The sequence below is a fragment of the Dama dama genome, chromosome 20 (genome assembly GCF_033118175.1).
Source record: "Dama dama isolate Ldn47 chromosome 20, ASM3311817v1, whole genome shotgun sequence".
NCBI lineage: Eukaryota > Metazoa > Chordata > Mammalia > Artiodactyla > Cervidae > Dama > Dama dama.
This window is the reverse complement of record NC_083700.1, coordinates 88,882,347-88,904,321: the sequence shown is the minus strand read 5'-3', so window position 1 is coordinate 88,904,321 and position 21,975 is coordinate 88,882,347. Positions and strand designations below refer to the sequence as shown.

Below are 21,975 nucleotides of genomic sequence, written 5' to 3'. Positions count from 1 at the left end.
CAGTGATCACTAGTATCAATTGCAGTCTTGAGATCAACTGCCACAACTGGTGCTGTAGTTCACCCTACTAACCCTTCTCTTGCAAGATTCCCAGGGAACAAACCCAGCTGGAATTTGGGAGAGATGATTCCCACATGGGTCAAACCTCACAGAAGCAGATGGATCAGGGCCATGCAAGGGATGGACTGGAGTGGACACTCTAGTCCCCCACCTACATCTCTTCTTTAAGGCTGATCCACCCATCTTCAGCTGCGTGGAATACAACTGCAGGGATCCTCCTCCAGTGTTCTTCCCACTCCCACGGGCAACTAACATGGAGCTGCAGTGCCCAGCTATCTTGCTTCCATTTGGGACACCTTTGAAGGACCATCCCAGCTCCAGGGCTTTATCTAGAATCAGCTGAGGCCTCAATTACAGCCACATTGCAAATCAACTCGTACCTGTGACCAGCCCTGCCTTCCCACCTTCCTTACAGGTACATCTTCCAAGAGCACTTCCCAATAAACCTTGGGTGACAACTGGGTCTCAGTCAGGGACAGTCAGTTTCCAGAGAACTCAATCAAAAGCATGTTGGTAAACGTGCTCAAGCTATCAGTTCAGACGTACATCTGCCCCACTATGTCATGGAGGCAGTTTCTCAAAGGAAGCAAAAGTGTGCTTCCATTGAGTTGTAAAATTTTATTAAATATTTATTAAAGGCCCAAAAGGTTTAAAATGTATATACTCTTTATAAGAGGAATCCCCAGTTTTACAGGTACTGTTGTTGCATAGGGCTTCCCAAGTGGCTCAGTGGTAAAGAATCCACCTGCCAATGCAGGAGACAGAGGAAACAGGTTCAATTCCCGGTTGGGGAAGATTCCCTGAAGGATGAAATGGTAACCCACTCCAGTATTCTTGTCTGAAAAAAGTCCATGGACAGAGGAGCTACAGTTCCTGAGGTTGCAAAGAATCAAACACAACTGAGCACACACACACACTGTTGCATAACCAACAACCCCATACTTAATGGGAACAACAGCTGTTTTATCATTTCAGCGATTCCATGGACGTTGGACAGGGCGTGGTAAGGATGCCCATCCTCTGTTGGCACAGTGTCTGAGGACTCAACTAGCAAGATTCCAACAGCTGGGGCTGGAATCTTCCAGAGGTTTCTTCCCTCATACATCTGGTGCCTAGGCTACAATGACTCAAAAGTTGGGTTCGGCTGGGATTATTGTGGCCTCTCCGTGTGACTTTGCTGTGTTTCAATGGGAGAAATCTTGAGAGGGTGCTTTCCGAAAATCCGAGGGAGAAGCTGCAGGAATCTTTATGATCTGGCCTCGGAAGTCACATATCATCATTCTTGCTCTACTCCAGTGGTCAAAGCTTCACAGTTTCTTCCAGATTTCACGTGGGAGAAGTTGATGGGATAAATATCAAAGAATTTGCAGCCCTCTCTTTTTTTAAACACCACACACCACTTGTAGGAATTTATCACAGGAACTAATACAAGTGCTGGAGATCTATGAGAAAGGAAGTTTATGGCAACATTGTTTCTAATACAAAAAATTGGAAACAATCTAAATGACTCACAGGGGTTGGTTGAATAATTGGTGATACAGAGTGTCAATACTATGAAATACCACTTAACTGTCATAAAAGATGATATAATATGACAGAATATGTTGCAAAATGGAAAAATTTGGCTGTAGAGCGAATATACAGTAAAATACTTTTTGATTTAAATAACAGAGTTTGGGGAAGTTCCCTGGTGGTCCAGTGTTTAGGACTTGGCTCTTTCACTGCTATGGGCCCAGGTTCAATCCTTGGTCAGGGAAATAAGATCCCACAAGCTGGGTAGCACGGCCAACAAAACAAGAATAAAGTTTTTCTAAATTACAGAAATATTCAACAAACGAGTTTTTTTCTGTGCCAGCCCTGAGCTAGGCACTGGGTGTACAGAGTAAATAAGGACTAGCTTCTTGCTATGAAAGAACTTAGAGTCTGAGGGTAAGGATAGTACAGTAGTAGTGACTGACATGTAAGAGGAAAGGGGTTTCTATTTGGTGACTTTCCAGAGGAGATGACACTTCAGTTGAGTTTTGAAATAAATTGGCCAGACAAATCAAGAGGGGAGGTGTCTTAGTCACGGAGATTGACCCTCCACCCCCACATCCCTTCCACCAATTATAACCTCTCTTCTATTGTTGGTGACTGATTTAGAAATGGGCATGTATATGACCCTGGCCAATGTGAGGTGAGGGAAGGTCTGCTAGGGGGCTTCTAAGAAGACTTATCAAGTGCATAATGAAGAGACACTTGGCATGCCCTCTCTTTTTATTTCTTTATTTATTTGCTGGTTGCACTGAGTCTTCGTTGCTCTGCACAGGCTTTCCCTAGGAGCGGCTAGTGGGGGCTACTTGTTGTGATGCTCGCGCTCCTCATTGAAATGGCTTCTCTCGTTGAGGAGCACGGGCTCTAGGCACGTGGGATCAGTAGTGGTGGTGCACGGGCTTAGTTGTTCCAAGGCATGTGGCATCTTCCCACACCAGGGATCAACCCTGTATCCCCTGCACTGGCAGGCAAATTCTTCATCGCTGAACCAGCAGGGAGGTACTTGGCATGGTCTCTTTTTCTTCTGGTGGATGTTGTCATGTCTAGGAGTGAAGTATGAGTCTACTACCATCTTCTTCCAACCTGGAGAGGATTCTGTGTTAGAATGAATCTGATCCCAAGGGTGGCAGAGAAAAGAGACCAAAAAGAGCTGACTCCATGTTTTTGAGCTGCTAATTATATAGCGCCTAGGACCCATCGTTCCTCCATGCCAAGTGAAAGCAGGGATTCCCTGATTGTGTGAGCTGGTTTGAGTCAAAGTGTTCTGTTACTTGCCACTGGCAGAATGGTAACTATTACAGAAGAGCATTCTAGGCACCAGGGTGAGAGAGACTGGCGTGGTGGCAGGGGAAGTTGTGTAGAAAGGAGGAATGCCAAGGGCTGATGACAGAGAGGCTATCAGGGCCTGGTCTTGACAAGATTATGCCACCGAGGTTTCCAAGACTTCATCCTGAGGGCAATGGGGAAACAGCCAAGACTTTTCAGCACTGAAGTGATGTGTTCAAATCTGTATCTTAGGAAAATCACTGTAATAGGTAAGAACAGTTTGCAGGAGAGACAGAGCATGTGTGTGTGTTAGGGTAGGGAGATCATTTGGAAGACTGAGCAATGGCAGTGAGAGGGAGAGCAGGAGAAAGTCAGGACACATTAAGGAGTCAGAGGTGGGTGCCAAGCTAGGTGATGATTTGGTTGTGGTGGAGAAGAGAGGGGAAGAGGCAGCCTCCCAGGACTCAGGCTTGGGCATCTGGGAGAATGGAGGTGCCGTGTCCTGAGAAGGCAATGCCAGAAGAAGGTTTGTGTGGGTGTTTCCAAGCTTTGTTAAGAGCTTGGTCTAGACATGGTATGTACATGCTGCCTCAAGGTACTTGTAATGTAAGGAAGCTTACTAAAGGTCATCTCTCACCTTTCTTCTGATAACCATCTTTAAAAAATAAAAATTATTTGGCTGTGCTGGGTCTTAGTTGCAACACTCAGAATCTTCACTGAGGCATGTGAGATCTTTTGTTGCAGCATGCGGGCTCTTACTTGTGGCATGCGGGAACTAGTTCCCTGATCAGAGGTTGAACCTGCATTGAGAGCACAGAGCACTTAGCCACTGAGCCACCAGGAAGTCCCTGATCACTATCTTGATTGGCTGTGGGGAACTATCCCTCCACCACAGGATAGAGTCCTGGGGGCTTGCCATCATTGTGCCCAAAGGGTGGACCATGATCTAAGCCTGAACAACTAAATGCTTTCTTTGGAATCTGAACCTTGACCTGTCTCAAACAAAGTAATCAGTCATCCATCCCCCAAGATGAGGTTTTTGTCATCATCTGTGCTCCCCTGAACTTAGAGCCTGAGCAGGGCTTTTGTGCAAGAAGTATATTTGGGAAGGGATTCCAGGGAGCAGGGGAGAGAAACTGGGAAGAGAAATCTAAGCCAAAGGTTATCCCATTGTGTGTTAAAGTCCACAAGGACTTTCTGAGGATTGGAGCATGAGTCTCAGAACAGTCTGCAAGGGAATAAAGGGAGAGGACCACATCCATTGGTGCCTGGCCTTACTGGGTAGAGATGTTCACCACTGCATCGCTGGGTGACCCCTGAATGCGTGCCAAGCAAGTTCCCACAGGCACCACAGGTGGCAGCCTGAGAGAAGCTTGGAGCGGGACGTGTGAGGCTGAGGCGTGTCCCATTTTGAGAAGAAGGATTGTCAGTGCAAATTGGGTCAAAACCCATGCAGAGAAGGGAGTCAGAGAATGTGAGCAAAGCCCAGAGATGTCTGATACACACCTCGGAAGACAGTCTTCTGGCTCCTGTTTCTGCCAGAGTCTCCAGCACCACACCCACAGTGACCTCTCCAAGGCCTGCTGGGCCACCTGCAGGCCGCATCAGAGCCTTCCAGTGGACTCCTTTCCACCTCCCATTCGTCTGCTTCTGTCACTTAAGATAAAAAATGTTAATTTTTTATTGCAGCATGTGACATCACAGAGCGCAGACTCAAACACCGCTGTAGAGCAAATAAGAAAACATTTTCCTGTGGTGTTTCTTGAAATGTCCCTTGGTAAAGCTGAAGGGCTGAGGTGTGTCTTCTGGGTGTGCCCCCCGCCCCTGGCATTGTCCTACCTGAATCCACGAGAGCACTTGGACTCGAACTGGGAAGGGGCCACTTACTCTTGCCTTTCTTACCCATGCTCCTGTCTGAGAACAGCAAGAACATTCCTATAACCCATCAACAGTCCTGGCTGGGTGTGCTCCCAGGCTCAAAGAGGATCCTTAATGGACTACAACTGAGAGTGGGCCTGTTTAAACCAAGGCGTTGGGCCTGGGCGGGGGCAGGAGGGTAGGGGGTGGCTTCATGAGTTTACAGACACAAGATGGAATCACACTGTAATTAAAATATATTAATTTCTCTTTGTGTGTGTACATGCCTCGGATACACATTGAGCCAACTTTCTTTAGTAGAGATAGTACTGATGCTGACAGGGTATTGCTTTTAGGGAATCACGAAGAAAAGGCAGGGAAAGAAATATAAGCAAAGACTTGGAGTCTTGGAATAGAGTGGTGTGTTCATTTCCTCATTCTAGAGACATGAACTAATCTTAGGTACTGGCTACCCATGCTCTATGTCTAATAAAGAGCTTTATGTCTAATAAAACTGACAAATATAAAGCTTAATAGGAAATAGTAAGAGCTAAAATAAAAGGATGTGTAAGGTATCACAGGGAATGAGAATTTTATTATGGGAAATCTAGAAAGACTGCCCAGAGAAGGAAGTGCTTGAGTGGGCCTTAAAGGATGGGGAGGAGTTTCCAGGCAAATGATGGCGGGACAGGAATTCGAGACAAGCAATCAGCACAGCACAGTCCCAGAGGTGTGAAGCAGCATGGCTCAGAAGGCATGCTGTCAAAGGTTACTATAGTGGGAAGTCGCTAAGAGGGTCATACTTGACTCTACAAGAAAAAGGAAGCCATGGAGGATTTAATTGGGGAAATAATATTCCTGTATGCATGTTTTACATATTTTAAATAAAACTTGTGTGTGATGTAGAAAAAAGTTCAAATAGTACAGAAAAAGAGAAAAGTAAAAGCCCTCATTGTCTTTTTCTCCCACCTAAACCCCCTCAGTTAACCATAACAGCTAACAGGTAGCAGTTTCTTGTGTATCCTTCCAAATATTTCTATAACCCGAAACACAATTTATTTGTATATCCCTTCTATTTTTAACAAATGAATTCATGTTATAGTGATGTAGACTATTCTGTAGCATGCTTGTTTTCTCTTAGTAATATATCCTAGACATCTTGTCATGTTACATATAGGGGCGCCTCATTCTTAACAGCATAGGGGAACAGATTACCCTCCAAAATTATTATGCCCATTTATATAGTCACTAAGCATGTATGAATGTTCCAGTTAGCATTCTACCCATCTTTTTCATCTTGACAATCTAACATCTCATTGGGATCTCACTGACAATCTTGACAATCTGGTATCTCATTGTTTTAATTTGCATTAATTGAATTATAAGTAAGGTGCTCATCTTTTAATTCTGTTTATTAACTGTTTTGTTTTTATGCAAACATCTTGTTCATATCATTTATTTACTTTTATATCTGTTAGTCATTAATTTATTAAAAATTATATTTTAATGAAGTTAGACTCTTATTTATAAATAAGTTAGTATATATATAATGCATAATAATTATCTTTTGACTCTGTTTATAGAGTTTTTGCTATATGGAAATTTCAAGTTTTTTATATCCTCAAATTTGTTAATTTTTTTCTTTAATAGCTTCTAGGTTAATGTCATGCCTTATAGTCTTTGTCTATTACTAGGTTATGAAATAATTCATCTGTGTTTTCCTCTAGCACATTTTTTATTTCATCATGTATGTTAAAACCTTGATTCTATCTGGAATTTAATTTAGATGTGTTCTTCTTTGCTAGCAACTTGCTCTCTTCATGGTCGTGTATACTCCCAACTACTTCTTCCATTTGTTTAATCATGTTTGGATTTTCTTAACCAAGAGGGAGTCTTCCGTTTCCAATTTAGGATTGAGGCTTGGAGTAAGAACCTGTGCCCACACTGCAGGTGATAAAGACAAAAGGAAGAAGGAAATTTCGAAGCCTCGGTCCTGTTGGTATCCAAGACCTTTCACATTCTACACAAGAAGGATCAATGTGAATGTGGACACTTGTTATGTCCTGGAAATGGGGGTGGGATGGGCAAGTGTGTAAAGTAGTGACTGGTGCTGTTGAGTGTGTGATGGCTGGGGCACACTCACAGACGCTGTAGGAACTGTCCCTGGGAGCAGCCTTCTGGAGGGCAGAGTGATGCACTATTCCTCTTCTTGACCCAGCAAGTCTGCTTCTGTGGGTTAATGCAAACAGATAGCCAGAGAAGCCCAGCTTTCACATACTAGAGAGTTTATCACAACAAAATGAATAAGAAAGAAACGTTCAAACAGTTGTAATTGCCAGAGGTTATGATGAGATAAAGTAATAATGCTTCAGCCATATTAGAGAATATTTTACAGCCATTAACAATTGTGTTTTAAAGAAACAGTCAATATCATAGAGAAAGTTTATGATATAATTTTAAATGGAAAATGTAAGAATATAAACTACTTATAGAGCATGAGACGTTTTTTCCCCCAAATTATATGTTTATGAAGTGTGAGTCTGTGTGATCTGTATCTGCTAGTTAGTACCTTTGCATGCGAGCAAGTCCCTCATCCTCTCTAAGGGTCAGTTTTATCCTCTGCAAAATGGGACACTGGTGAGTCTTACCTCATGGGGTTGCTGTGGGGATTAAATAAGACTGAATAACAACAAAATATGAAAAGTAATTAAAGGCCAGAAAGAAATATCTTAATATGTCAACCATGGCACAGTTACAGATGCTTGCACTGTTCTTTACAATATTTTGGTATTTTCAAATTTCTAAAATGGCATAATATATCTTGGAAGGAAATGTGTTTAGGTAAGTGAGAAAACTGTTGCTGTTGTTCTTTCAACAGCAAGCTCTATGGCTTGAGTGTAAACAATTAACTTCTTTAAACAGAAAATACAGGGGATTCCCTAGTGATCCAGTGGTTAGGATTCTGTGCTTCCACTACCAGGGCCCAGGTTCGATCCCTGGTCAGGGAAATAAGATCCCATGTGCGGCAGGGGAAAAAAAACAATAAGGCATAAAACTGGTCAGATACAGGGAAAGCGAATCTTCTTCAGCCCCGTCCCAAAGGCACCAAGGGCCTCTCTGTGGTGACCCCCACTATCATCGGTTTGTTAATTGCTTTTTCCTGTGACTTTTGAGAGACAAAAAGATTCTCACACCTAGTGACTTAATCTAGATCTGACAGCAACCTAACTCAAAGCAGCTTAGGCGAAACAGGGAATTCTTTGCTCATGTAGGTGAAAAGCACAGGGCTGGCTCTGGCAGCAGGTTGGCTGGGTTCAGGCACTCAAACACCACCATTAGCATGTGTTTCTAACTCTCGGCTTTGCTTTCTTTGGTGTCAACTTCATTGTTAAGACTGCTGCTGCTGCTGCCAAGTCGCTTCATTCGTGTCCGACTCTGTGCGACCCCATAGACGGCAGCCCACCAGGCTCCCCCGTCCCTGGGATTCTCCAGGCAAGAACACTGGAGTGGGTTGCCATTTCCTTCTCCAATTCATGAAAGTGAAAAGTGAAAGTGAAGTCGCTCAGTCGTGTCCGACTCTTAGTGACCCCATGGACTTCAGCCTACCAGGCTCCTCCATCCATGGGATTTTCCAGGCAAGAATACTGGAGTGGGGTGCCATTGTCTTCTCCTCATTGCTAGACAGGCTCTCCCTAAAAAGCCTCAGAGATGGTCATTGCTGGGTCCAAGCGTACGCTCTACCTGCATAGTAAGTCCTGTGAATGAGCAGCATTTCCCTCCTGGTAGCTCTGCCGAGAACCCCAGGTTTTTCCTCTTATTGACCTGACAAGGATCACGTGACCACCTCAAGCCCCATCGCTGTGCTCAAGGCCAAAGAGTGCTCTGACCTACCAGGCAGCCTGAGGTCAGCCTCAGAGAACCGAGAGTTCCTGAAAGAAGAGTGGGCTTTGCCACCAAAGAAGGGGAATGAAAGCTGAGGAAGGCAGAGGAAGCTAGGTGGCCACCGTTCTATCCTAGCACTTCTAGAAGGGTAGTCCACTTGCGAAGTGAGTTACCCTCTCCTTTTCAGAGATCCATGTAAAAAGTGAGGCATCTGCGTTCTTGCCCATGGCTTCACGTGTGCCTGGCCTGACTGTCCCAGGGAGGCCTGGGTGTTACTAACCTCTGCCTAGCTACTCACACTGACTTCCCTTCACCCTAGGGAGTTAGCTTCTTAAGGTACTTTCTGTATTTCAGTGAATTCAATAAATGTTTTATTTTTTTAATTAAAGTATTTATTAGTGTTATCATGAATAATAAGCTGTCTGTTAAATTAAAACCTTTCATTTTTATTTTATTTATTTTGGGCAGCATGTGGGATTAGTTTCTTGACCAGGGATTGAAAGCATGACTGCCACATTGAAAGTACAGAGCCTTAACCACTGGACCGCCAGAGAAGTCCCTCAGTAAGCACTTTTAAAAAGCACCAAAAGGGAGTTCCTGGTGATCTAGTGGTTAGGATTCGACGCTGTCACTGCCAAGGCCCGGGAGGGGAGCTGAGATCCCTGCAAACCGCCAAAAGTAAATTAATTAATTTAATTAAAAAATAAATATAAAGCACTAAAAAGATTTGTGTGACATCAAGAGGAAGGAGGACTGGGCTGGGCAGGGTAGAGGGCTTTGGGGGAAGATTAGAGGGAGAGAAGGAAAGACTGGGTCCTGGCTCAGAGCACTTGCACGCGTGCTAAGTCTCTTCAGTTCTGTCTGGCTCTTTGTGACCCTGTGGACTGCAACTCGCCAGGCTTCTCCATCCATGAGGTTCTCCAGGCAAGAATACTGGAGTGGGTTGCCGTGCCCTCCTCCAGGGAATCTTCCTGACCAGGGGTCAAACACATCTCTTATGCATTGGCAGGCGTGTTCTTTATCACTAGCACTGCCGGGGAAGCCCCAGCTCAGAGCAGGAGGACCCATTTTCTGAGTGCCAACCATGTGCCAGCCACTTCTTCAAACATACTTCACGTACTCCTCACACACCTGGGAGGAGTGAAGCATTCATATCCCCATTTTATAAATGAGGGAACTGAGGCACAGGGAAGATAAAAACACTTGCCAAAGCCTCTCAGGGAACCAGTAGCAGAAAAGGGATTCAAAGCCAGGTCTCTTGTCCTTCTTTCCCTTCTGCTCCATCTTCCTGGCTTAGGAACTCACAGTTACCCTAGATGGTTCCATATGGATCCCCAAACTCTATCCCTAGTCCCAGGTGTCTCCCTGAACATTTCTTTCACAAAAGATGGAGCCAACAGGGAACCCAACTGTGTAAACAATTTGTTGTAACTAGTCTAATAGATTAGCAGTCTCTTCTCTCCCTTGCTCATTTCTGTTTGCATCTACCACCCCCATGCCTATATCCCTTCTTCTGGGCTTCAGTTTCCCTGGAGAGACTCCTGTTTCTGCTAAAGTCTAGGCAGAGGAGAACTCACTCTCTTCATTCATTTATCTATTTATTTATTCAGAAAACCCTCACTAAGTTTCCATTGATGTCAGGTCTATGGCAAGAGCTTGACGAGGGAGCCCCTGCCTTTCAGGAAGCTCATAACCTAGTGGGGGCAGGGGAGGCTAGTCACAGCACCCGGCCTATTGTGATCAGTGCTATGAGGTCTATAGGGTACTAGGGTGGCACCTAACTACACCCAGGCAGCGGTGGGATGAGGGTGGGCAGTCAAAATAGGCTTCCTGAAAGAGGTGACACTTGAGGAAGCCTTAAAAAATGAGATGCTGGGGCGTCCCTGGTGGTCCAGTGGTTGAGAATCTGCCTTGCAAGGCAGGGAACTTAGGTTTGATCCCTGGTCATGGAACTGGAGCCTGCATGCCACAGAACAACTAAGCCCACAAATCATAACTGCTGAGCCAGTGTGCTACAACTAGAGAGTCTGTATGATGCAACAAAGGTCCCATGTGCTGCAGCCAAGACCTGACACAGTGAAATAAATGTATTTTTAAAAGTGAGACGCAGCTCATCAGGTACAGAAAAGGGCATTCCAGGCTAAAGGACAGTATGTGTGTCTACGACATTTGTCATATTCATCATTGTCCATCTTCTTCTGAACAGTCTTTCTATATTTCTGTGATTCTCCCTAATGGATCCCAGCTTCCCAAAATAGAAGATAGAGCATCAGTTCCCAGCTTCCCTTGCAGCTAGGAAACAGTCATGTGACCTAGCTCTGCCAATCATTCAGGACTTTGCTTCAAGAAAGAGCAGCAAAAAGAAAGAGAACCCCAATGAGATGGCACTTTACTGGTGCAGGTGGTTTGGAAAGTAGCACAGGGTGCTAGGTTGAGTCCCTGACACAGATGTGGCATTGCTATTGTGGCAGTAGCAGCAGCAGTTTTCCTTGAAGCTGAGGTCCTAGCACTTGGTATTTGCCAGAGTGATGATAGAGACAGAAGGTTCTGAGATGGCCAGTTCTGCAGTTTGTTCCTAGAAGTGATTTTATTATTGAGTCTGCTCCTCTCATCCTCCTGATGATTCTCTGAACTCCTAACACCTGCAACAAACCCAATTTCTGCTTTCACATGCTCAAATGGATTCTGTTATTAGCAACTAACAGCCCTGACTGATACACACAGGGAGGTCAGTTGCTGTGGTGGCTGATGAGGTATACCTGGGCCAGTCCACGGAGGACCAGCACCAGACTAGAGGTTGGGATGAAGGCAGTAGGGATCTATAGAAGGATCAAAGCAGAGTAGTGGCAATGACTGGGCATCACTCTCTGGAGGCCAAGGGGAACACAGATCCAGATTCAAACATCATGAGGTTGGAGGATTGGATCCTTATTTTCAGATCGATGGAAAGTGTAGTTTTCAAGGTTTGAAAGCACAAGAAGAGGTTAAGAGCATGGACTTTGTCCATACTCTGCTCCCCAGTTTCCTCATCTTCAGAATGGGGAATAAATTTACCTATCTCATATCTTAAAGATTAAATTAGTTAAATTGTAAAATGCTCAGAACAGCGCCTGGCATTTAGTAATTAGCCATTATTGTTGGGAGCAATACCGAAAGTGCTTGGGTCAGGGATTTAGGGTGACAGGTTTCTGGTCCTTCTTTTACCACAGCTGTGATGTGCCTCCATCTCTGATGTATGAAATGTGAGTACCGGACCTCTGATCCTGCTCCCATGTGAGAAGCCAGCTCTTCTCTCTGACGTCTCAGCCCTGCCTCTGCCTTGGCCCCCAGAGGCACCTAGAGTTAAGTCCAATCAGGAACCTTTCATCACTTGACTTCCCGTTTGAAACAGCTGATCACTCTGTCCTTGGAACGTGGTCTTTCATGATCCCTTGATATCCTGAACTCCTGGATTTCCTTCATCCCTTCTGGCTGCTCTTGTCTCCATCTTCTTCCCAGTTTCTTATCCTCAACCACCCTCTTAAATGTGGGCCTTTTTCAGGGGTATGTCCTAGGCCTCTCCTCTCTCTTCATTCTGTACTTTGTCCCCAGTCCATGTCTTCAGTTCTCAAGGCTTCCTCCACTTCCTCTAAGTAGAAAACATTCATGTCACATCTTCACCCAGATACCTCCCCTGAGCTCCAGTGCTGCATGGCCATCTGTCTCCTGCACAACTCCACTGGATGTTTGTAATACATCTAAAAGGGAACTCATTGTTCTCCGCCAGCCCAGACTTACAGCCACCTTCCTGGAGGACGGCACCACTACCATCCAACTTAGATGCCCAGACCAGAAGCCGGTGTTCTCAATAGGCCTCAAATCTCATTTGCCATCAAGTCCTGCCCACTCCACCCTTTCAGAGTATTTTCTTCATTCATCACAGTCTACACACTAGTCCAGGCCCTCTTCCTCTCTCACGAGGACTTTTGCACCACCCTTCTCAATGGTTTCACTACATCCAGCCTTGCTCACCCTGATCCATGCTATACAATGGTATATATTATGATCAGGTGGGACTTATTCCAGAATTGCAAGTTTAGTTTAATGTCCTATATTCAGTTCAGTTCAGTCGCTCAGTCGTGTCCAACTCTTTGCTACCCCATGAATCGTAGCACGCCAGGCCTCCCTATCCATTACCAACTCCCGGAGTTAACTCAAACTCATGTCCATATTAGATCAATATAATTTTATCATAGAGAATAAAAGAGAAACATAATCATTTCAGTAGAGAAATAAATAAATTGATAAAATTTAATATCAGTTCATAATAAAGCTCTCAATAAATTAAGAATAGAAGGAAATTTCTTTAATCTGAGAAAGGATATCCACAAAAATCCTGTGTGTGTGTGTGTTCAATCGTGTCTGACTCTTTGAGACCTAATGGACTGTAGCCCACCAGGCTCCTCTGTCCATGGGATTTCCCAGGCAAAAATACTGGAGTGGGTTGCCATTTTCTACTTCAGGGGATCTTCCTGACCCAGGGATCTAACCTGTGTGGCTCCTGCATTGCAGGTGGATTCTTTACCAGGAAAGCCATCATATTTAATGTGAAACGTTGAACACTTTATCCCAAGAACAAAGTGAGAATATATCATCATACTGTTTTTGTTCAATCATTATACTAATGGTCTAGCTGGGACAATAAGGGAAGAAAAAGTAATAAAAAGTATAAAGATTGAAAAAGAAGTAAAACTGCCATTATTTTCTGATGACATCACTGTGGATGTAAGAATTACAAAAAATCTATAAAGTATTAGAATCAATTTAGCAAAGTTTCAAGATACAGGGCAATATACAAAAATAATTATTTTTTCTATAGTAGCAACAGACAATTAGAAAATGAAATTTGAAAATAATACTATTTATAATGGCATCAAAAACATCAAATACCTAAGAATAAATGTAATAAAATATGTGCAAAACCTTCACTCTGAAACTTTAAATTAGTGCTTCAGAAAGTAAAAGAAGACCTAAATAAATGGAGGGATATACCATGTTCATGGATTGGAAGATTTAGTACTTTTTTGTGTGTGTATGATGACAGGACTAAGCAAGGGGACAGTGAATATTTGGTTCCTATTCCTATAAGGCATTCAAATAAGAATAATTCTCATATCTATGATAGCAGCTTTATTGCTAAGAACTGCCATGGGAAGTGCCAGGGGAGTGCCCCACTTTCACATGAGGTTCTTATATGGAGATACTCTCACTAACTCAATGACAATAGGGTATATAGTTTGAGTTCTATCTTTAGTTGTGGCATTGAATGGTTGAGCTGTCTACCGGCTCTGTCTCCATCTTCATTCCTTACTTTAACAAACTGGTCAGGTTGCAGAATTCAGAGTGAAGGCATTGCCAGATATCAAAGTGACAAATTCTGAGTACAAAGTGACTTGGTGTTTACTCATTCATTCATCAAACTTATATTAAACACCTGCTATATACTATACATTTTACTAAGTATCAGGATACAAGGATGACTTGGTAGCCCAAGAGATCACCTCTTAAGGAAGATACAGACATCTAATCAGTTTCTATGCAGTCTGCTCAGTCTGTACACAATATCAACATACCTAAGTACATACAAAGTACAATGAAAATTCAGAAGGAGCAGCATCTAAGTTGGCCTGATGGTCAGATGGAGTTTTAAGGAATAGAGAGTTGTTAGGCCACTATTTGTTAAGGGGCTAATTCTTTTAAAATTGACCTCTAGACTCAGTGCAATTCCAATAAAAAATCTAATAGTTTTTTTAAAAGTTAACACTCTGATTCTAAAGTTGATATGAAAATGCAGAGAACCTAAAAAGACAGTGTGATTTTGGAGAATAAACTTGAGGAATTAAGACTATCATACGTGAAAACTCGTTATAAAACTTTAATAATTAACACAATATAGTACTGGCACAGAGTAGTCAAGTAGACCAATTATACAGAACAGAGAACTCAGAAGTAGGCTTATACATTTATGAGCACTTGATTTATGAGAAAATGGCCATTGCAATTCACTAGAAGAAAAGAAGTATTTTCAAAAAACTGGTGCTAGAAATTTAAATGGAGCTTGGTTGGAAATGGGTGTTGAATGAACCTTGACTCTCACCTCACACCATACAGAAATGTTGATGCACATGGATCAGGGTCCTTGCTACTTTCTTGGTGGTCCAGTGGTTAAGGCTCCAAGCTTCCACTGCAGCAGGCATGAGTTCAATCCTGGTTGGGGAACTAAGATCCCACATGCTGTGCAGTGCAGCCAAAAAAAAAAAAAACTTCTAGAAGAAAATATAAGAGAATCTCTTATGACCTTGAGGTAGGCAAAGATTCTTTAAGCATATCACACATATGCTGAAAAAAATCAACCATAAACGAAAAGGTTGAAAAGATAAAGGAAATGAACATCATTAAAACTAAAAACTTCTATTCATCAAAAGATATCACTAAGAGAGTAAAAATATAAGCTGGGAAGAGATAATTGCAATACATATGTCAAACAAGAGACTTATAGCTGGAAAATTTAAAGAATTCATATATTGAGAAAACAAAACTAGACAATGCATTAAAAGCAAAAAACAGGCAAGAGACTTGAACAGACTTTTCGCAAATCAACAAGCATATGAAAAGGTGCTCCACATCATTAGTCATCAGTGAAATGCAAATATGAACCACAATGAGATATTGTTGATGTTATATACCTTCTAGTATGGCTAAAATGAAAAGGACCAACATTTTCAAGTGTTTGCAAAAATATGGAGTAACTGGAACTCTTATACATTGTTAATAGGAATATATATCGATGCAATACTTTAGAAAACTGGTAATATTTCCAAAGCTAAAGATATGTATATATATATTCTGTCTCAGGAATTCCACTCCTGGATATATATTCAACAAAAATGAGCACACGTATATCCACCAAAGGAAATATACTAAAACATTCATAGCATTATTTATAATAGCCAAGAATTGGAAATGACCCAAATGTCCATTAACAGTAGGAACTGCCAGGAAATTCCCTGGCAGTCCAGTGGTTAGGACTCCATGTTTCCACTGCAGGAAGCAATGCATTCCTTCCCTAGTTAGGGATCTGAGATCCTACAAGCCATGTGGCACGGACAAAAAAGTAAAATAAAATGATTAATTAAAAAAACAGTAGAATAGATAAATAAAATATTGTGTGTGTGTATATATATATATATATATATATATATATATAGTGAAATATTGTGCTTCCCTAGTGGCTCAGATAGTAAAAAATCTGCCTGCAAGGCAAAAGACCTGGATTTGATCCCTGGGTTGAGAAGATCCCCTGGAGAAGGGAATGGCTGTATGCATGCTCAGTCACTTCAGTCGTGTCTGACTCTTTGCAACCCTATGGACTGTAGCCCACCAGGCTTCTCTGTTCATGGGATTCTCCAGACAAGAATACTGGAGTTGGTTGCCATGCCCTCCTTCAGAGGATCATCCCAATCTGGGAATCAAACTCACATGTGCCTGTGTCTCCTGCGTTGCTGGCCGACTCTTTACCCACTGAGCCACCTGGGAAGCCTAGGGAATGTCTACCCACTCCAATATTCTTGCCTAGAGAATTCCATGGACAGAGGAGTCTGGCAAGCTACAGTCCATGGAGTTGCAAAGAGTTGTACATGAATGAGTGACTAACACTTTCACCTTCATGGTGAAATGTTATATAGCCATGAGAAAGAACAGGCAATTGCTACATGTGGCAATGCATATGACTCCCTTGAACATAATATTGGGAAAAAGAAACCAGGCACAATCAAGTACATACATACATTTATATGGAATTCAAAAACAGACAAAATGAACATGTGATGATAGAGATCAAAACAGTGGTTCCTCTGTAGGTGACTTGGTTGGGAGGGTACATGAAATAGCCTTCTGGGCACAGGAAATGTTCTGAATCTTGATTGAGTGGTGCTTATAATTCATTAAGAGGGGTACTTTAGATTGGACAGTCTTTTGTTCATAAGATATACCTCAATTTAAAGAAAAATGTCTCCCCATTGTTTATAGGAGGAAATCCAGATTTTTTTTTTCAGAACACTGATCTCAATGACAGTTAGTTCATTTTTTGGCTCCTACTCAATACCCACCAGACTATAATCTCCATGAGGTCAGGACCATGGCTATACCTTTCACTGCTGTAATCCCAACTTCTAGCACAGTCCCTGGCAAAGAGCAGATGCCCAATCAATACATATTTTAAGTAAATTAATGGATGAGTAGTGGCTTTATCTTGTTCCAGTAGCGACACTTCTGAGTTCCACCCCTCAGCCAACCCCCCGAGGTTTCTGGACGTTTCCCAGCACTGTCCAGTACTGGACAGCAGCTTGCTCCTGCCCATCCTAGTTAAACCACCAGGGGCTCTCACCTGGACCCTCCCACAGCCTCCCAAATGCTCTCCCCGCCCACCTCCCTCCCCTCCCTTTCTCCACCCAGAAGCCTGGATAGTGTTAATAGGTAATTATCAGATCACTCTCTTTTTAAAGCCCTCCCAGGGTGATCTGTTACACTTAGAAAAAAGTCCCAGGGTTCACAAGGCCCTTCTGGACTGGTCTTTGCCTGCCTCTGACAGCTCTGCTGTGACTCCCTTTTCACCCGGGGAACACTCTGACCATGCTGGACTTCTCTCTGTGCCTCAGTCAGGCTAAGCTTGCTTCTGCCTCAGGGAATTTGCACTGCTGTTCCCTCTGTCTGGAACGTTCTTCCTCCAGATCTTGGCCTGCATTATGGATACTGAGGTGTTCCTCCATGGCCCCCTTCTGGGCTGAGGTCCTCAGTCTCCCAGCTGCTGAGTGTTGCTGGCAGCAGCTAGCAGTTGAGACTCCGTGGGAATGCCTCTAACCGAAGGCAGCTGGATTGCTCCTTCCTGGGCGCACCTACCCAATGACTGGTCAGTGTATGGGTACAAAGGCCTGCCTGGTGCTGGGACAACTCTTTTTTGAAAAAAAGATGTCTTTATTTTTGGCAGTGCTGAATCTTCGTTGCTGTGCGTGGGCTTTCTGTAGTTGTGGCAAGTGAGGACTACTCTCTGTTGTGAAGCAAGGGCTTCTTATTGCAGTGGCTTCTCTTGTTGTGGAGCACGGGCTGTAGGGAGTGTGGGCTCAGTAGTTGTGGCGCATGGACTCAGTCGCTCTGTGGTATATGGGATATTCCTGGACCAGGTATCCCTTGCTTTGCAAGTTGAATTCTTTTTTTTTTTTTAGTTCTACCAGTTTATTGCTACCTACCCATCTCTCTCCACCCTCATGCATGCATGCTCAGTTATGTAACCCCAAGGACTGCAGCCCACCAGGCTCTTCTGTCCATGGACTTTTCCAGGCAAGAATACTGGAGTGGGTTGCGCAAGTTGAATTCTTAACCACTGGACCACCAGGGAGGCCCTGGGATAACTCTTAAAGGCTATCTTTGCTCCTTGACCAGTGTGGGTGAGCTGAGGCCTCTTCCATGACTGTAGCATAATCCCACTTCTCCCTCTAATCTAGGCTGCCTCTCTCCCTGGCCCATAGGTGTCCCATGAGCCTGTGAGCAACCCAACAAACTGCCTGCATACAAATTTCCATCTCAGCATCTGCTTCCCGATCTGAGCCACCTGGTGGGATCTCGTCATCATTCCAGTCTCAGATAAGCACCCTCCCTGGATGTGAGAGCTGGATCATAATAAAGGCTGAGCAGTGAAGAATTGATGCTTTTGAGTTCTGGTGCTGGAGATAACTCTTGAGAGTCCCTTGGACTGCAAGGAGATCAAACCAGTCAATCCTAAAGGAAATCAACCCTGAATATTCACTGGAAGGACTGATGCTGAAGCTGAAGCTCCAATATTTTGGCCACCTGATGCGAAGAGCCGATTCATTAGAAAAGACCCTGATAGCTGGGAAAGATTGAAGGCAAAAGAAGAAGGGGGGCAGCAGAGGATGAGATGATTGGGTAGCATCATTGACACAGTGGACATGAATTTGAGCAAACTCTTGGAAATAGTGAAGGACAGAGCATCCTGGCCTGCTGCAGTCCACAGGGTTGCAAAGAGTCAGATACGACTTAGTGACTGAACACACACACTGATCACCCTGAGGAATGCTGCCCCAATCTCTCTGTCACCCTATGGTATTTTATGTTTATCACATTTTGAAACTTCTTATTTTTGTTCATCGTCTTCCCCATTAGAACACTCATTTCCATCAAAGCTGCTGTCTTGTCCTCACATTGTCCCCAGAGCTGATGACAGTGCCTGGTGCATAGTTGATACTAAATATTTGTGGGTTGAACATCTGTGGGCAGAGAAGTGAGTGGGTGAAGGAATGAATGACTCTGTGAGTGATGCCTGCCTTTCCTACTCTCCCCTGCCCCACCCCACCCCCAGAGTCCCTGAGCCAGGCTGCAGCCCCCTCCCCCATGTGACCCGGGCTGAGCTGGGGCCTCCTGGGAGGATGGAGCCTGCAGCCGCCTTGGCTGCTTGCCCTGTATTGATCAAAGCTGGGAGGCCTGCTGGCTGAGGTCTGTCCCAGCCCATGGGGGCGGGGGAGTTGGAGGGGGACTCTGGCTGAGATTCGAGCAAGGCTTGCCTGGGGCAGAGCAGTGCTGGCTAAAGACCCATCTGCTGACAGCACCTCTTCCCCACACTTCTCAGGGGAGGCCGGACTAGCCCCGAAAGGGCAGGAGGCTGGGCAGGAGGGTGGGCAGGCGGACAGAGGCAGGACTGTGGCAGGGCTTAGGCAGTGAAGGCTCCTGGCCCCTTGCAAAGGTACACATTTGATCTTACACCACTGTTTATGGAGATCCTATATGCGCCCTCTGTAAGGACCAAGGAGTGGACGTCTATACAGATCTGTCAAGCGCCCCTTGAGCAGGCAGCCCTGTGCAAGACCCAGGAGTGAGGTTCTTAGTGAGCTCACGTTCCAAGGGGTGTCATACTTGTAGAAGCTCCCTGTGATCCAGGCCACAGGAAGGGAAAAAACGCTGAGTGAAGGGAGGTGCTGACTTGAGAATGAATAATGGAGATACTTCCCATGAGGCCAAAAGGGACCTTTATGCAGAGAGGAGAAGTGACTGCCCCATGGTCACAGGGCTCTTAGTAGTTAAACTGAGGCTGGAGCCCAGTCTCCTACACTGTAGGTGGACTCAAGGAGTAGGATGCTCTGGCATCCAGTCCTCTGCATGCGTGTATTGAGCACCTCCTCTGGGCCAGGCCATGTGATGGGTATAGGAGATGGTATGGGGAGGAGCCGGGCACCCGCCCTGACCTCAGGATTTCATAGCCCAGTAGGAGTACACACACATGCATACACACACACACACACACACCTGTAATTCAAACTGGTACTGTGATGAAGGTACACAGAGCTAGGAAACTGGATGACAGGGGAAGAGCTCATTATCTGCATCAGCAATAACCTGAGAAGCCCTCATAGACAAGGTGGTCTTTGAACTGTGTCTTAAAGATGGGTGAGTTTTAAAAAGCAGGAGGTATTGGGAAGAGGCGGGGCAGCCCAGGGTTAGGCATGGCGTGAAGAAAGATGTGGAGGCTGCTATCTTCAGCTGCCTCTGCCAAGACAGCAGCCCCCTTCCGACTCTCCAGTCTCCAGACTCCTCATTCTTCTACCCACAAGCCATACTACTGCCAGTGTTCTGAAATGCAACTCTTAGCATATGCCACTTTCCTACTGAAAGCCCATCAGTGGCTCCTCACTGTCCTCTGGATAACATCCTGTCATCTGGATAACATCCTGTCATCATAGAACTTGAATGCAAGAGGTCCCTTCAGGCATCCTGTGTCCACCCACTCCCATTTTACAGAGAAGTAAACTAAGGCCCAGAGAAGATCACACAGCAAGTCAGGGGCCAAGCTGGAACTAAAATAGTGGGCTTCTAAACTCTAGGCTTCCCTGGTGGCTCAGACGGTAAAGCGTCTGCCTACAATGTGGGAGACCCGGGTTCGATCCCGGGTTGGGAAGATTCCCTGGAGAAGGAAATGGCAACCCACTCCAGTACCCTTGCCTGGAGAATCCCATGGATGTAGGATTCTGTTAGGCTACAGTCCATGGGGTCGCAAAGAGTCAGATACGACTGAGCGACTTCACTTCACTTCACTTCAAACTCTAGGCAGAAGAGATGCAGGAGACGTGGGTTCGGTCCCTGGGATGGGAAGATCCCCTGCGGGAGGAAATGGCAACCCACTCCAGTATTCTTGCCTGGAGAATCCCATGGATGGAGGATCCTGTTAGGCTACAGTCCATGGGGTCGCAAAGAGTTGGACGCGACTGAGAAAGCACAGTAGCAGCAAACCCTAGTCAGGGCTCTTTCCCTGTCACCTCACCTTCTGCCGTCCCCCTACCACCCAGGTGATATTTAAGGAACATCCTCGTCACTGGCTAAAGTCTGGGAATATTATATCAAAGCTAGAACAGACCTTAGCTAGGACTTAACTCAGGCCCTCATTTTACAGATGAGCAAGCTGAGACCAGGAAGGCAGGAATTGAATCACTGTGACTTATCAGCTTCGCAGTTCATAAAATACTTGCACAAAGTAGACTAGGTGAAAAAGTTATTGCGCCCATTTAATAGATGAGGAAACTGAGTCCCAAAGAGCCAAGCAGTGGCTCAGGGTCACATGTGGCTCCATCTGTTCATTTCTCATGTATACATTGTGCATTTGCTCTGTGTCAGACCCAGTTCCCTGGGCCAAGCAAGCATAGGACTGTTCTGCGCTCTGGGTGCTCACCGCCCACTTGATGTTTCCAACAGACTGCAGCTGTGATGCCCTGCAGTGAACACCAGCATAGGAAGTCGGGGAACTGGGGAGCCCATGGCAAGACTTTGGGGGGAGCAGGTGGGAGGAAGTCTTTCAGGGGAATTCAGGGTGGGAGAAGGGAAAGAGGGAGTTCGAGGCAGGACCCTGGCTAGCCTCATGTTTCCCGCCTGCCAACCCCTTCCTGCTCCTTCCTGGAGGATTTAAGACTGTGTAGAGCAGTTGTTTTAAATTTCCGGGCAGGGGGCTGCAGAGAGGGAGGGGGCTGCAGGCTGTCTGGGGTGCGGGCTGCTATTTACCAGGGCCCTTTGTGGGATGCAGCTCTCCAGGCTGGAGACTCCCACAATTGCTTCCAGCTGGGCTGTCAGCCAGCCCTGAGGAGTTGGGGGTAGGTGAAGGGGAGGGGGCAAGAGAGGAGCGCAGTGGCAGGAAGGGTCTCCTCGAACCCAGGGTCCCCTGGCCTCCCTGGGTGGCTGCTCTTGCAGGCGTATCAGGCCTGGCTGGGCATCCTTGAACATAAATGTATCTATAAACTGGGAATCCATCCAGCCTGGACGGTTCTGAGCTTTATGGCCTTT

The 21,975-nt window shown here is 45.0% G+C and overlaps 1 long non-coding RNA gene across 1 annotated transcript; it reads right to left on the bottom strand.

Moving 5' to 3' along the window:
• Positions 1-2,340: 2,340 nt before the first annotated feature.
• On the bottom strand, positions 2,341-6,951 carry LOC133040306 (uncharacterized). The gene is made up of 3 exons (XR_009688947.1): positions 6,860-6,951; positions 4,366-4,515; positions 2,341-2,676 (listed from the first exon to the last, which is right to left on the bottom strand). It is a non-coding gene; the product is annotated as an uncharacterized LOC133040306 (long non-coding RNA).
• Positions 6,952-21,975: the final 15,024 nt, after the last annotated feature.